This window comes from Ranitomeya imitator, chromosome 2 (genome assembly GCF_032444005.1).
Source record: "Ranitomeya imitator isolate aRanImi1 chromosome 2, aRanImi1.pri, whole genome shotgun sequence".
NCBI classification, from domain to species: domain Eukaryota; kingdom Metazoa; phylum Chordata; class Amphibia; order Anura; family Dendrobatidae; genus Ranitomeya; species Ranitomeya imitator.
In genome coordinates, this window is record NC_091283.1 from 703,380,396 (window position 1) to 703,394,437 (window position 14,042).

General features: G+C 41.2%; 1 protein-coding gene across 1 annotated transcript in view; it reads left to right on the forward strand.

Moving 5' to 3' along the window:
• The window catches only part of SH2D4B (SH2 domain containing 4B), an 826,204-nt gene that overhangs the window by 27,863 nt on the left and 784,299 nt on the right, over positions 1-14,042 (forward strand). The gene's annotated exons all lie outside the window — the stretch shown is intronic.

Here is a 14,042-nt window from a genome sequence, read left to right on the forward strand (position 1 = left end):
GGTCTTAAAAATGCCAGAACGTGATGGTATTTGTACGTTCGGATCCTTGCTCCTGAACCACTGGGAACACGACTCTCTTGACACAGGTCCTTCTTGAAGCGGTGCTTCATCGAACGCCAATGTGTTTTTACTTTGTCCACTTTAAAAAAAACAAAAACATTTTGGTCAGAAAATGGACTTTTTGCCGTGCTCAGAAAACTGTGTGTGATGAGAGAAACTCTGGAGAGTTTCTCTCATCACACACATTCGAGTGAGCACGGCCAAGGTCTCTGCTGCTTCACACTGCAGTGCAATACTTACCAAATGCAGTTCAGACCCGTGTCGTGGCGTTGTCCCAGCCATCCCACATCGCTTGGGCCACCTCATTCCATAACCACCGAATCGTGGTGTTGTTCGAGTGCAGTGGATCCCGGCTGTCCCACAACGGGACTTGCTCCTGGACCAGGGTGATAAGGAGGTCATTGTCTATCAGGTTATCGTCCCGCTGTGAATCCTAAAAATTAAAGAAAGTCATTAAAGTTTGCCTAATTACATTAGGAAAGGAAAGAAAAAAGATGCTGAGAAATGGCATGAATAGGAAAGTCAAGATACAAAAGGATTCCAGAAGAAAAAAGTTTAGAAATACGAGTGGAAAGAAAGGAAGATTCAAGAATATTACCCTGAGGACAGTCAGCCTTGTATACGTACCCACTGCCGTCTTTCCACCGGACCTTGACTCCGCTGCTCCTGCCCTGTCTGTGCCTCAGTAGAAGAGCTCTAAAAAAAAGGAAAAATCAAATTGTCACATGTGTCGATGTGACAGTGAATACTTACCAATCTGACGAGGCAAATACTCACCTCACTGACATGCTCCACTTCCGACTGTCGTGGCTGAAGCTCCTCATCAAATGAAGAATCCGAGGAAGACATTCTGATGCATGTAGAAAGAAAGAAATGACAGAAATTAGGACATGTAGAAACAGAAAATAGAAAATAAAGGCATTGGTTAGGATTTACTCACATTGTTCAGGGTCTTGTTATCCTCCAAGATGTGGCCTGTCCGTGTCTCGCCTGCTTCAGAGTCTGATGAGAAGTGACCTGCAACTGTCCACACCCTCCCTTTTATCACCTTGATGGTGGGGGGTGGCTAATCAGTGTCTAGACATGGTTATCAACCCATGCGTTCAAAAACGCAACCAAACGCATGTGCTTAAAAACGCATGCATTTACATAGACAGCAATGCGTTTTTTTGATGCAAACCTTGCGCAATCAAACGCATGCGTTTCCTGGCGGCAGATAGACGCCTTTAGAAATTACTACATGTTGCATTTCCGCGCCAAGACGCAAGCATCGAAACGACGCATGTGTCGTCAAACGCAGCCAAATGCGAACAAAAAAAACGCATGCGTTTTTAATGTTAAATATAGGAAAACACGACGCATGCGTTTATATGCGGTACAAACGCAGCGGCAAAAAACGCAAATGTGAAACCAGCCTAAGGTGTTTTCAATATGAGCTGCGTTGATCTGAAGATACATCAAGGTCCAGATGAGTGACAAGGTCCAGATGAGTGACTTGAATAGCAGAGGGGTTCGAAAAAGAGTGGTAAGGTGAGTATAAGGATTTTTTTTAACCTTTTGAAGACCTTTTGAAGACCTCTGCAGAAAAATTTGGCATTTTGGTGAAAAAGTAACATTCAAGTTGAACTCAATTGCAATGAAATTTGTTCGCTTATCTCTAATACTGAAAAAAGAAATAAAAAATACTTTTGCTCAATATTCTTTATTGAAAGAATCACTATTTACCTCTAAAGTGTGCTGCGTTCATGACTGCAAATAAAAGCAGTATGGTACATGAGTCAGTGTGGCCAAGCAGGGGTATAACTAAAATTCAAATTTCAAAACCTAATCCTGGCTAAGCTGACATGAGAATGAGCCCTTACAGCAACAAAGATTTTGGACAAAGTACAACCTGAAATAATCCATTTTTTTGTTCAGAGAATTTTAAAATCACCCTTTAATGCTGCATTTTGTATACTATTTGCTGTCAGAAAGAGCTGCTTAGAATTTTTTCTTTCATGTGTTGGATGATTTATTAATTCCAAGATTAATGCAATGCAGCATGTAACACCCATAAAACTCAGTTTAGCGGCTGAGTCAGTCTTACCTGTCAATTATCACTGTATGGTGATACTTTCCTTCCAGATTAAACACAGCAGAAGTTCAGCTTTTCACTTATCTCATAGTTTTATCTTTGCAATATTATCCTGCTCAGCACCAGAATAGACAACCAAGCACACAGAGAAAACTGCCCTCGGCCATAATTATATATGGTTATATAACTTGATCACATTTTTGCAGAGTGAAGTTGAATTGAGCAGAAATACTGACCTTCAACTGCTGGAAGCTTTAGCAGTTGTTCTATGTATTTGGACGACAATCTGAGAAAACAAGGTTTACTTTTGCAAGGCATTGCGCTTAAACGACCTTGCATCTTCTACTTGCATCAACAATAACTTGTTGCAATGTCATCACAGCCAAATGTTAGTACTGACTAGCATCCTGAATAAGCATAAGAGTAATAGGACAAATAATACAGAGAGAAGGGAAAAATTACACTGTAAAGAAAATGCTCCAGCCACATACATGGATGTGTGCCAATCTGGTGCAGTCAGCTGACACTGAGGGTAGATGCAGATATCGCAGATGGGAAGGGTAACCGATCACTTTCTTAACACTATTGAGTTTGAGAACGAACGCCTGACGCTAAATGCTCGTGTGAAAATACCATGTATGTTTTTCTCATAGAATTGAATTGAAAAGCAGAGAAAACTTTTAATATAGTTGGGGCACTGTGACCCTGACCTGGTTATTGGTATGCCAGAAGTACACCCTATGGAAACCCCTGCCCATATGATGGGAGAGTAATTGTATGCCAAGTAGTAGTCTGAAAATGGTATCTATTTAGACTTAGTTATCTTAAAAAATATTAAGTTATGTGACACAGCAGAGTACGTTGTCAGAAAAGACATAACTTGGTATTTGAAAAAGCATCAACCCTGCGGAAAATAAATAAATTTAAAAATACATAGGAACTAGTGATGAGCGAGTGTACTCATTGCTCGGGTTTTCACAAGCACGCATTTATGACTGCTCGGAGATTTCGTTTTCATTGCGGCAGCTGAATGATTTACAGCTACTACCCAGCCTAAGTACATGTGGGGGTTGCCTGGTTACTAGGGAATCCCCACATGTAATCAAGCAGGCTAGTAGCTGTAAATCATTCAGCTGCCGCGATGAAAACTAAATCTCCGAGCAGTCATAAATACTTGGAGGTCACCCGAGCATGCTCGGGAAAACCCGAGCAACGAGTACACTTGCTCATCACTAATAGGAACCCGTGAAAAATGTAAAAAATGCTATATATGCTGCAAGTGCATTATATTAATGACCTGACTGCTGGCAGGAGTCCGATATGAACGTCTAGGTATGTACAGTTATGAGAAAAACTAAGTAAATTAAGTTCTATGGTTTCACAAATCAGGACATAATCAAAATAAATTAATAATAATTATAACATAACGCCCTTACAAGGTCTTAAAATTAGGTCAATACGACATCATATGAGTGAAGTCACATAATAATTTGCACCATGTCGCTAGTTATACATTGAACAAAAACTAGGTCAAAATGCAGAAGCTGGAAGTGAAAAAATACAGTTAGGTCCAGTAATAGTTGGACAGTGACACAAGTTTTGGCATTTTAGATGTTTATCTAAACTTATTAAAGATACAGTTCTACAATTAATAGGGGCTAAAAGTGCAGATCCTCAGCTTTAATTTAAGGGTATTCACATTCTAATTGCAGTAAGGGTTTAGGAATTACAGCTCTTTAATATGTAGCTGCCTCTTTTCAAGGAGATCAAAAGTGGACAATTATCTCAACAGCTTTTTAACCCCTTTCCGACATCGGGCGTAAATGTATGCTGATGTCAGACTACATCTCTTCCGGCACATGTCAGCTGTTTGGAACAGCTGACATGTGCCTTTAAGTGCTGCAGGTTGAATCGTGATCCACCTGCTGCTAACTTGTTAAATGCCGCTCTCAGTCTCTGACAGCAGCATTTGACGTGCACTTCCTGCAAGCGTGCTGTAAATCCCACTCATCAGTGACCCCATCACGTGATCGCGAGTCATTGATGGGTTGGCATGACAACCAGAGGTCTCCAGTAGACCTCTATGTTTGTCACTGCTGGACTGCTTTGAGCGCTGACCTGTGGCCGGCGCTCACTGCAAGTAAGCAATTCTGCTACATTCAGGCAATCTGGTCATTGCCTGTATGTAGCAGAGTTGATCAGATTATGGAAGCTTCTAGTCTCCATGGAGACTATTGAAGCATGCCAAAAGTTACAAAAAAAAGTTTTTAAAAATATAAAAAAAATAAAAAATATAAAAGTTCAAATCACCCCCCTTTGCCCCATTAAAAAAAAACAATAAAAAAAATGAATACACATATTTGGCATTGCCACATTCAGAATCAACATGCCAAAAAAGGTACACTCATGCGGCTGGTACATACATATATCTTCATACTAGCATGATAATACAGTATAAACAGCCTCTATATGGAAGGTGTGTAGGACACACTAAATGCTAACAAGCACAATCACAGAAAAAATAGTGTACAAGTCCAAAGTATCAGATAAAAATCAGATATCTTTATTAGAAAAAACAATAAAATAATGGACAGAAAACAGCAAGGTAGGGGACGTAAACAAAACCTCATGACACCTTGTGAGGTGGAGAGTGGACCCTAGATAGAGATATCACACACATCCCACATACCATATGGGATGTTTGTGGCAGGCACACATAAGTAATTAGAACACTGTCACCGGGTATAGGCAGACAATAACAGTACTATACAATAACAGTCTATAGTACCCAAAGACAGATGCAGATAACGATATAAACAGTGTACATACCACAAAAATGCAAGGGACCACGCCACCTCAGACCCACCCCAACGCGCGTTTCGGTAAAGTCCTTCCTCAGGGGGCGTCAGAATCACCCAGACTATCAACATTAGAAAGACTTAACCCGATCGCTAAAGGGCGTAACGAGAAGAAATTCAAAACGTCAGAATTACGTATTAATTATTAAAATGCAATAATGGGAGATCAAAAGATTGTATCTGCATTCTGCACCAAAATGGTATCATTAAAAATGTCAACTTGGTATCCAAAAAATAAGCCCTCACCCAACCCAAGATGATTAAAAATGGAGATGTTACGGGTATCTGAAAATTGCGCAGTTTTTTAAAAAAAAACTTTGGATTTTTTTTCACCCATTAAATAAAAAAGAACCTAGACATGTTTGGTGTCTATGAACTCATAATGATCTGGAGAATCATAATGGTGGGTCAGTCTAAGTAGTTAGAGAACATGATAAAAGAACAAAAACAAAAAAACTACTGTGGGATTGCACTTTGTTTGCAATTTCATCGCACTTAGATATTTTTTCCCATTTTCTAGTACATGATATGCTAACACCAATGGTGTTGTTCAAAAGTGCAACTCGTCCCGTAAAAAACAAGCCCTCACATGGCCATTTTGACCAATAAATAAAAAAGTTATGGCTCAAAGTACCTCTGGTCGTTAAGGGCTTAATGCATTGAATGGGCTTTTCTTTTACTAATCAATCATCAATTAAGCAGGTGCAGCTTATTCCAGGAGTGGCATCTGCATTTGGAAGCTGTTGATGTGAACCTACAATGTATGGATAAAGAAGCTCTCAAGTCAAGTGAAAAAAAGATTAAATCCATCAGAAACATAGCACTATTGTTAAGAGTGGCAATATCAGCAGTTTGGTACATTCTTCAAAAAAAGTGCACTGATGAACTCAAAGATGCATGGATGTGCGCTGAAGACAACAGTGGCAGAATCCCTTCCACAGCAAATAACAACCCTTCACAACATCCACCCATGTGAAGAACACTCTCCAGAAAGTAGGTGGTTCAGTATACCAGATTCTCTGTAAATCATAGTGGAGGCAGTGTGATGGAATGGGAATCCATTGCTTTACCATGGTGCTAGGTCACTAGTGTTTATTGATGATCTGATTTAAAGCAGAACCAACCAGATCAATTCTGAAGTGTATAAAGTTGGTAGTGTAAGGAGGAAGACCGGGCTGCAGGTGCCTGTATCATGCTGGGTCCGGAACTGCCGAGGCTGCATCCCATGTTTCCCAGGGAAAGGAATAGTAGACCAGACAGGCCCCAGGACCCGGGCAGTGGGGGCGTGTTTAGACCGGAAACCCGGCCACAAGCTGGGAGAAAAGAATGCGCAGCAGCTGGAAGTTGGGCGCGAACAGGCAGCACTCGGCAGGGTGAGCGGCGTGCTCCATCCCCCGACCTCAAGTGCTGTGATGGTGCTCTGCGTCTGACAGAGAGTGAGGTGCCATGCGCTCTGAGACTGTGAGTACTGCGCACGTGCAGAGCAGAGAAGACCGGGTACCGGGTGTATACCTGCGGCCTTCCTTGCCAGTGAACATTGACCATTCCACATTGAACTTGGAAAGAGCTGCAGCACTAATTGCTCTGGCTGCAAGCGCTTATGGACTAGGGGCTCAGTGGAAGGTACCGGAGGCCGACCGCTGCCGCCAGAAGACGGATCATCATTTTAAGGACCACATCTGCAGGCTAATCAATACAGAGGAGGACAATTTTATATTACGGGATGATTTATGTAAACTAGAAGCTTGGGCTGATAAATGGCAAATTAGCTTTAATGGGGATAAATGTAAGGTCATGCACTTGGGCAGAAGAAATAAGATGTATAATTATGTGCTTAATTGTATAACACTGGGCAAAACCGTCAATGAAAAAGACCTGGGTGTGTGGGTGGATTACAAACTCATATTTAGTGGCCAGTGTCAGGCAGCTGCTAAAAAGTTAAATAAAATAATGGGATGCATTAAAAGATGCATAGATGCTCATGAGGAGAACATAATTTTATCTCTACACAAGTCACTAGTTTGACCACAGTTAGAATATTGTGTACAGTTCTGGTCTCTGATGTATAAGAAAGACATAGCTGAACTAGAGCGGGTGCAGAGAAGAGCGACCAAGGTTATTAGAGGACTGGGGGGTCTGCAATACCAAGATAGGTTATTACACTTGGGGCTATTTAGTTTGGAAAACGAAGGCTAAGGGATGATCTTATTTTAATGTATAAATATATGAGGGGACAGTAAAAAGACCTTTCTAATGATTGTTTTACTCTTACACCTGAGACAGGGACAAGGGGGCATCCTCTATGTCTGGAGGAAAGAAGGTTTAGTCATAATAACAGACACGGGTTCTTTACTGTAAGAGCAGTGAGACTATGGAACTCTCTGCTGTATGATGTTGTAATGAGTGATTCAATACTTAAATTTAAGAGGGGACTGGATGCCTTTCTTGAAAAGTATAATGTTACAGGTTATATATACTAGATTCCTTGATAGGGCATTGATCCAGGGAACAAGTCTGATTGTCGTATGTGGATTCAGGAAGGATTTTTTTCCACAATGCGGAGCTTAGTGTTTGCTGCATGTTTTATTTCCCTTCCTCTGGATCAACATGTTAGGTTAGGCTACTTTCACACTAGCGTCGGAATCTCCCCGTCGCAATGCATCGGGCAGAGATTCCGATGCTAGCGTTTGATGCACTGCACAATGGGTGCAGCGGATGCATTTCTCCGGCGCATCCGCTGCCCCATTGTGAGGTGCGGGGAGGTGGGGGCGGAGTTCCGGCCGCGCATTCGCGGTCGGAAAAAGCGGTCCATCAGGAGCAAAAAATGTTACATTTAACATTTTTTGCTCCCGGCGGTTCGCCACAACATGGCGCAACCGTCGCACGACGGTTGCGACGTGTGGCAAAGCATCGCAATGCGTCGCTAATGTTAATCTATGGGGCAAAAACGCATCCTGCAAACAACTTTGCAGGATGCGTTTTTTGCCATAAATGACGCATTGCGACGTCTGGCAAAAAATGCCAATGTGAAAGTAGCCTTAGGCTATGGGTTGAACTAGATGGACTTAAAGTCTTCCTTCATCCTTAAATACTATGTTACTATGTAAAATGTAGTTATTTTTTCTTCATTGCCCAATGGTATAAAATTCTATGACACACGTGTTTTCTCAATATGAACACTACACCCCTAGATGAATTCATTGAGAGGTGTAGTTTGTAAAATGGGGTCAATATTGGGGGGGTTCAGCTTTTATGACACCTAATGGGCTCTCCCAGTGGGTCATGTCACCTGCAAACTATAACAGTAAAATCTTGCGCTCCTTGTCTTCTGAACTTTGCAGTGTGCCTGAAATATATTTCCCGATTACATGTAGGGCATTGGCGCACTCAGGAAAAAATGGACCTCAGTTTGTTGTAAAAAAAAATCCAATTAGCTTTTAGAAAAATTAAAACCTTGTGGCTAAAACAACATTTTAGTGAAGAAATGTAATTATTCTTTCTTCACCGCTCAATGGTGTAAAATTCAGTGAGGCACATGTGGTGTCAATATGATCACTGCACCCCTAGATGAATTCACTGGGGAGTGTAGTTTGTAAAATGAGTTCACATATAGAGGGTATCTGTGGTTCTGGCACCTTAGGGGCACCCTCAAATCATTCCGGTAAAATCTGAACTTCAATACGGCGCCTATTCTCTTCTGAGCTTTTCACTGTGCCTAAAAACTAGTATTCCCCCACATATGGGGTATTTGGTAATCAGGGGAAATTGCACCGCAAATTGTTTGGTGGATTTTCTTGTTACTCTTATGAAAATACAGCATTTGGAGCTAAAATAAAATTTTTGTGAGCAAAATGTGATTTTATTATATTAATGGCTTAACGGTATAAACTTATGTGTGCTCACCACCATCCTAATACATTTTATAAGTGGTCTAGTTTCCAAAATGGGGTCTCTTGTGGGGGGATTAGCCACATCAGGGGCTCTCCAAACGGGACATGACGTTCGCTAATGAAAACAGGAAATTTTATATTCATAAAGTCAAATGACGCTCCTTCCCTTCCGAGCCCTGGCGTGTGCTCAAACAGTAGTTTTCTCCCTCGTATAGTGTATTGATATGTTCAGGAGAAATTGCACAACAAATTTTGGGGTCCATTTTTTCCTGGTACCCTTGTTAAAATAAAAAAAATTGGGATCTGAAATAATTTTTTGTGAATGTTCAATTTTTTTCTGTATTCCACAAATGGTCCTGCATTTTAATCGGCAGCACGGATTACATCCCCAAACCTTCTACCTCTTCACATCTGATATGGTCGCCTATGTGGATCTGCTGCAGCTTGCAGCTGATATTCTCAAATAGATCTATACATCATTACATTAGATCTAACAGGTTAGTGTACTTTTAATAGATCGCTTATTTTGCCAATTGAATAAGACCCTATGTACGCTGATTTCTTCTACAGTTACGTTCTTGAACAATTTTCCAGGCAGTTGTGGAAGAGATTTTTGTTGGTCTACCTGACCGTGGTTTTGTTTTTACAGAGCTCCTGATTTTCCACTTGTTAAACACAGTTTGAACCCTGCTGATTGACATTATCAATTCCTTGGATATCTTTTTGCATCCCTTTCCTGTTTTATACAGTTCAACTATCTTTTCCCATTGATCCATTGACAATTCTTTTGCTTTCCCCATGACTCACAATCCAGAAACGTAAGTGGCTGGATGAAAAATGCAATAGTCTGTCTGGATCCCAGAAACTCACTCAGCTTTTATGTACATACATTGATTACAAGCAAACAGGTCACAGGTGAGGATGTTACCTTTAGTAGCCATTTGTGTCAACTTCTATGCATGTTATGAGGCCAAAATCACCAGGGTATGTGAACTTTTGATCAGGGTCATTTGGATGTTTTTGGTTGTCATTGTGATTTAAAAAGAGAAAACACAATAGTTTGACAATATATGGCTTCACCCAACCACTAACCATGAGTGGAGAAAAAGTTTTGTTTTGGTGTTATAATTCATATTCTCTGAAAAAAAAAAGGCCAAGAAATCAAAAACTCTGCTGGGGTATGTAAACTTTTGAGCACAACTGTAAATATGGTATTGTTGTAATTGTAATGACCCGAAGCATAAAGTTTCTATATAAATTTAAAGGGACACTGTCACCTGAATTTGGAGGGAACAATCTTCAGCCATGGAGGCGGGGTTTTGGGGTTTTTGATTCACCCTTTCCTTACCCGTTGGCTGCATGCTGGCTGCAATATTGGATTGAAGTTCATTCTCTGTCCTCCGTAGTACATGCCTGCACAAGGCAATCTTACCTCGCGCAGGCATGTACTACGGAGGACAGAGAATGAACTTCAATCCAATATTGCAGCCAGCATGCAGCCAGCGGGTAAGGAAAGGGTGAATCAAACACCCAAAAACCCCGCCTCCATGGCTGAAGATTGTTCCCTCCAAATTCAGGTGACAGTGTCCCTTTAACCACATGGTGAACACCATTAAAAAAAAAAAAAACTAACCAATACCTGAGTTGCTGGTTTTTGATCATTCAGCCTCCCACAAATTGGAATAGAAAGCAATAAAAAAGTAATGTGCCAGAAAATGGTTCCAAAAATGGTCCCAAAAAAACAACCCTTACATGACTCTGCTGGCAGAAATATCATAAAATTATTGCTCTCAAACTATGGCAGTGCATTAACTTTTTTTTTTTAACCAAAATATTAGCGTCTGTTAGTGTGTGACAGCAACCAAACATAAAAAAAGATATAAAACTGGTATCGCTGTAATCGCACCTATCTAATCAAGAGTTATCTTATCACTTATGCTGCACACGGAGCGGCGTAAAAAATAAATAGAAACAATTATTAAGATGCTGTTGTTTTGTTCATTCTTCCTTCCAAATATTGCAGTATGGCTCGCTGCACATTTATCCTGTGCTCTGTGCTGAGCACTTACATAGGTTTCCATGTAAATTTCTGAAATACAAGTTTCAGACCTGACCTCCAGCAGAAGATTCCCTATAATGAGGCAAATGGAGACACTGTGGATGCCGTCTGGCCTATGATTCAGCGGTGTCCGTCTTTTCAGAAGTATATAAAACTGTGACCGATGTGCTCTTTTATGCACACGTAAAAAGATGGACACCACTGGCTCATAGGCTGGACAGAAGCCATATGGATTCCAGAGTAATGCTCCTGCCTCATTATAGTGATTAGGTCAGTCAGGGGTTTCATCTGAATCACGTCATTTGGAGATTCAGTTGGAAACGCCAATGTAAGTGCCCAGACACATATGGGGTATTGCCTATTCAACAGAAATTGTGTGAAAAATACTGGTGACATTTTTCCCATTTCTCCGTGAGAAAATGTAAAATCTGGGGCAAGAACAACATTTTTGTGGCAATAATGTTTTTTATGGGCTGCCCAACATTATAAAATTCTGTGACACGTCAGTGGTATCAATATGATCACTGCACCCCTAGATGAGAGGTGTAGTTTGTAAAATGGGGTAACTTATGGTTGGGGTTCTGCTGATCTGGCACCTAAGGGTGTCTTCCAGCTGTTCATAGCACCAGCAAACTACAACATAAAAATTTGCACTGTATTATGGCGTTCCTTCCCTTCCGAGCTTTCTACTGTGCCTGAAAAATATTTCCAGATTGCATGTAAGTTATTAGCACGCTCAGGAGAAATTGAGCAACAAACTTTAAGGTCAAAGATAGAAGTAAAAGTAAGGAAATAAGCCTCATCGTGTGATGATTAGATGGTTGCCTTACAAAAGTACAGCGAGGATCCAAGTCTGTTGACCATCGTAAAAATGAAAGGCAAGAAAACGGGAAAAGGATCCATAGGCTGAATATGAATAAAATTCAATTTTTTTTATTTCAGTCCATTAAAAAGGAAAGTTGTTGTCCGGACAGGTTAAAAAGAATCCAACATTCTAACACGTTTCTGGCTGTAGCCATTAGTCGTAGAATATTCTACATCCATTGTTTCCTATTAGCCCTTTTAAAAATTAAAAATTTGGATCTGAAACAATATTTAGTGGTAAAAATGCAATTATTTTTCTTCTGCGCCGAATGGTATAAAATTCTATGAGGCACATGTGGTGTCAACATGCTCACTGCAGCCATAGATGAATTCATTTGGGGAAATGTAATTTTTAAAATGGGTTCTCTTATGGGGGGTTCTGCTGTTCCGTCACCTCAAGGGCTCTGCCAATGTGACATGGTGTTAGGGCTGGCGGAATGCACCGAGTAAAGAGAGAGATGTTATTTGGTGCGTTCGCAGCCCGGGGTCAACCGTGCAGGAGAGAACCTGCTGCTGTCAAATGGTGGCCCTATATGGCGGTAGAAGCGAACTCTGTTACTTCGCTGAGTCGCCTAAAGAAAGCACTGTGTCCTGTTAACCTCACAGGAGTACACAGCGACTGCCAAGCAGATAGCAGTTGGTGGTTACGCAAACATACAATCTCCTCACCGGAGGAGCCGGTATTCTAGGGGCTTATTTCAGCCGGGTCCCTGAACACATACAAACGTAACCACACTGGCGCAAAGCACATAACTTACATTTTATACTAGTGCATGGCTGTGCGGCCATGCAAACCTTTTATAGCTACATACATTTTTTCAAACTGAGTGTTTTTGGTTTTACTATTCTCTTTTGTGTCTTCAGGTTTCTTGGTGGTGTGTGAACATGATCATACAGACTTGTTCACTGTGCAAGTAGCCCATGTGTTCCTGTTTCCATAATTGTTCTCTTGTGTCTACAAGACTGGGGAGTTCCACCACTCCTCTTGGGCTATCTGCACAAAAGCTGTTCTACCCTGTATGCACACATGGATTTTTCCTCTCTGAACCCTGTTCACACAGGTTATATACAGATGATCAGGTTTTTAAATACATCAGATAGGGATTGCATACATTAGTTAGGACTGCTCTGATAAGGGTATACCGTGAAGAATGGTAGAGCAGCTTAGTATACATTTTTTGCAAAAAACGTATCAACCAAATACCCTGTTTTTTACATCTTTTACTAGCACTTGCGGATTACTGCAACATTTTTTCAAACTGAGTGTTTTTGGTTTTACTATTCTCTTTTGTGTCTTCAGGTTTCTTGGTGGTGTGTGAACATGATCATACAGACTTGTTCACTGTGCAAGTAGCCCATGTGTTCCTGTTTCCATAATTGTTCTCTTGTGTCTACAAGACTGGGGAGTTCCACCACTCCTCTTGGGCTATCTGCACAAAAGCTGTTCTACCCTGTATGCACACATTGATTTTTCCTCTCTGAACCCTGTTCACACAGGTTATATACAGATGATCAGGTTTTTAAATACATCAGATAGGGATTGCATACATTAGTTAGGACTGCTCTGATAAGGGTATACCGTGAAGATTGGTAGAGCAGCTTAGTATACATTTTTTGCAAAAAACGTATCAACCAAATACCCAGTTTTTTACATCTTTTACTAGCACTTGCGGATTACTGCAACATTTTTTCAAACTGAGTGTTTTTGGTTTTACTATTCTCTTTTGTGTCTTCACAAACCTTTTATAGCTGCAGCAAGTACAGGAACTTCCTAGAAGGACCAATGAGAGGCTGCCACAGAGTCTGAGGAACTTCAGGACCTTCCTGGAGAACCAATGGGTTTTGCTGCAGTATCTAAGTATGTGACCCTCGATCTCCAATGAGAGATCTTACCCTGGGCATGCTCAGAAGGGAAAAAGCAGGACTTAGTCCCAAAAGCGTCTGCTCGCCGCTGCCCAGCACTGGCTTCAATGGCAGAAGCTGGAAAAGCAGCAGTAACCCTTTGCACAGTCAGACTGAACGAGAGGTTGGGACTGACGTCTCGGCTGAGCAGGCTCCACTGCGGCAGGAGAAGAATGGGAAACTGCAGCGGAGATGGCCCGAGATTCCCCCTGTGAAGAGGCGGGAACTCAACCCCTAACACATGGCACCTTCATACCAGTCCAGCAAAATCTAAAATCCAATATGGCACTCCTTCCCTTCTGAGATTTGCACTTTGCCTTAAAAGTAGTTTTTGA